At 38.7% G+C, this 3,465-nt stretch overlaps 1 pseudogene; it reads right to left on the bottom strand.

Moving 5' to 3' along the window:
- LOC103277389 overlaps positions 1-3,292 on the bottom strand; it is a 12,497-nt pseudogene extending 9,205 nt beyond the window's left edge.
- Between the last annotated feature and the right edge of the window lie 173 nt (positions 3,293-3,465).

Below are 3,465 nucleotides of genomic sequence, written 5' to 3'. Positions count from 1 at the left end.
AAGCCAGCATGGTGCTTTGGATAAAGAGGCCCCCAATAAATATTTGATGAATAGCACGCGCATGCACACGCACACACACACACGCACACACACACACACACACACACACACATGCACACATACATGTATGCATATACAGTTAAGACTTTAATATCACTGATAGGTTCCTGGTAACTGCAACATTAAGTAAAACAACATATAACAAAACCAATTTTACCAAAGGCTAATTGACATAAACAAGCATTCCTTTGGTCTATTTCTGGTCACAAAGACATCACCAAACTTCTAAAAACAAACCGAAACTTCTAATATTATACATTGAAGGAAATGTGAACACATTTTAAAAAGATGTGTTTAAGCGGCTTCAGTTGTAAGGCAAGAATCAACCTGGACAGGCTGCCATTCCATCGTAGGCTACACTTACACACATACCCACATTCACTGGGAATGGGACAGTTTAGACATGTCAGTTCATTTTACATGAACAACTTTGAGATGTGTGAGGAAACCTGAGTACCTGGAGAAAAATTCCTGCAGAAATGGGGAGAATGTGCAGACTCCACACAGATAGCAGCCCTGGTCAGGAATTAATTTTTATTTTCTCATCAACATTACAACAAAATGACATTAAACAAAATGACATTATTCAAGGACCTGCTGTATTTATTTATTTTGCTTGTAAGTATATAAAGGAACAAGAAGAATACACAGAAACTAATAAAAGTAGAAGGCAGGATAAATAGAATGGATGAGAGGAGTAGGAGTGAAACTTTTCATTGATTATCTTTTCATATTATTTTGACCTTGAACCATGTACTGCAATCCAATTTGTAAGTAAAGAAAAGCTCCCAGACCTGTACATGAATGCCTTTCCCTTGCTTCTGCAACTGTGGCAAATTTTCTGAATGGGGACATATGGGCACAAAGGTGCCTGAAAACAGACAATGGGAAACCTGATCCATTACCCATAATGGAGGAAAAAGAGCTTAGTGGTTAAGAGGGCAGCCTCGGGAGCCACTCTGCCTATGCTCAAATCCTAGCTCTGCTGTTTACTAGCTATGTGACCTTGAGTAAGTCATTGAATCTCACTATCTTCAGTTTCTTTATATACAGTATATAAATTATATAGATGGAGACAAACTTGTACCCCCTGATAGGCTTTCTGTGACACTTAAAAATAAAAATACAGGCTGGGCCCAGTGGCTCAGCCTTTAATCCTAGCACTTTGGAGTGCTGAGGCAAATTGATTGCCTGAGCCTGAGGGTTTGAGAACAGCCTGGGTAACTTGGCAAGACCTCATCACTACAATAAATAAAAAATTAGCCAGGCATGGTAACACATGCCTGCAATTCCCGCTACTTGGAAGACAGAGGCAGAAGGATTGCTGGAGCCCAGCAGGTCAATGCTGGGGGACCGTGAGAGTGTGTGCCACTGCTCTGTAGCCTGAGTGACGGAATGAGAATCCAACTCAAATAAATAAATAAAAATACAGTGCTCAACACAGTACCTCGCACACAGCCAACATCAGCAATGTGCTTACATGATAGTTTTCATTAATAAGCAAACAAAAAATATTAACAAGAATAATAGGTGATGATAACACCGGGGTAGAAACATTCTAGGTATAGAATAACGGTGGCCCAGATGTACACTGTTCTCTAGGGTTATATCTGATTGCAGCCCAGAGAGAGGAAATGTACCAAAGCAGAGATGTGTTGGCAAAAGCACAAGCAAAACCACCCAAGGGAACAACAACAAAAAAGGAGATGAGCAGAAAAGTAAATTAAAAAGTGAATAAATATATACAATGGTGCTCAACTTCACTTATAGTGAAAGAAATTTAAATTAAGATGAGATATTATTTTCATTCATCAGTTATGCAAAGTTTTAAAGGTTGTTATACCTGGTATAGGGAAATGAGTGTCCTTATATGCTGTTAGCAGAACTGTAAGTTGATTTAACCTTTTATCTTAGGAAAAGGAAAGAATGAGAGACAAGTATTCAAAATTTAAAATGTATATATCCTTCAAACTCACAATTCTACCTCTAGGAACTTATTGCAGAGATCACCATGCAATAGTACAAAGATATATGTATAAGACTAGTCAACATAGCATTGTTTATAAAAGTAGGAAAAACTGGGAAAAAGTTTTGTCCTCCCAAAGTGCTGGATTTATAGGCTGAGCCACCGAGTTAGGCCTAACCCATATCTTTAAAATAAAAAAATTTTTTAAAAACCCTGCTATCTTAATGACTTGCAGTTGAATCTCAAATTTAGTACTCTATTTTGCCTTGAGAGCTACTGTAGGTCATGCTGTTTTTTGCTGTTCCACTTGCAGCAGAATTCAAAGTTTTTCTAAAAGGGATAGATCTGTATACCTGATACTGTGTGGAAATAATGAACTTGAACTCCACTATCAGTTAGTTTTTGGTCTTTGCTTTTACATAAATACATGCTGTCAACTTCTAGCATGATACCTAGTATGTGATAGGAACTCAGTAAAAGTTTGGCTGTCAATGGGAGTTTATGTTGATACAATATTGTTTGGAGGGTAGTTAGGCAGTATCTTTCAAAAATTTAAGTTTGTATATCTTTTATTTCAGAAATTCAATTTATAAGAATTTAGTTATTGTTGTATGTAGTAATAGAATATTTACATGGCAACATTTGTTGATATTTTTGTTTAATTTTTTATTATTTGGGAGGCTGAGGTGAAAGGATCATCTGAGCCCAGTAGGTTGATGCTGGGGTGGCTGTGAGCCTGCCATTGCACTCCAGCCTGGGCAACGGAGTGAGACACCAACTCAAAAAAAAAAATTAATTTAAAAAATACTCCTGAAGACAACTAAAGCTTCATTAATATTAAACTGGTTAAATCAATATGGTGTTTTATAATTAAGTTATTTATAGTCAAGTGAATGCTCTACAACCATTAGAAAACTAGAAAGGATGTATGCATAAATTGCCTGGGAAAATAATACTGCAGATATATTGTAGGATGTGTACAGTTTGCTGCTTTTGTATGTAAAAGTAAATATTTTGTAAATAAATTGTAAATATTGATATTCAATATGTACAATTTGACTGCAAGCACTTGGAAACATCTGGAGAACACACAAGGAACTGGGGTCAGTGACGCTTAACTTTCTCTTGCCTGAATTATGAAGAGTGAATAGCCATATACATGATCTTATCGATCCGCACTACCGGTCCCAGGCGCTGAAGGGCGCTGTAGCCACCAAAGTCCTGTTTGCGAATTAATCTTCTCAGAGAGCGGCGTGGTGACGCCATCACGCCAGGCGGTGGCGCATGCGCAGTAGGGAGGTAGCGGGCTCGGCGTGTGCTGTTGCCGGGGTTTTCCTGGGCTGGAGTTATCCCGGCAGTGAGGACGCAGGACGGGCGCTTTTGGCTGGCTGGGCGTTGGGTGAGAGGCGTCTTGGGGCCCACATGAACCAATGGCCTGA

This window comes from Carlito syrichta, unplaced genomic scaffold, assembly GCF_000164805.1.
Source record: "Carlito syrichta isolate Samal-C Ts95f unplaced genomic scaffold, Tarsius_syrichta-2.0.1 Scaffold317629, whole genome shotgun sequence".
In the NCBI taxonomy this organism is placed as follows: Eukaryota; Metazoa; Chordata; class Mammalia; order Primates; family Tarsiidae; genus Carlito; species Carlito syrichta.
The sequence above is the reverse complement of the archived record's forward strand: the minus strand, read 5'-3'. Positions and strand labels throughout refer to the sequence as shown.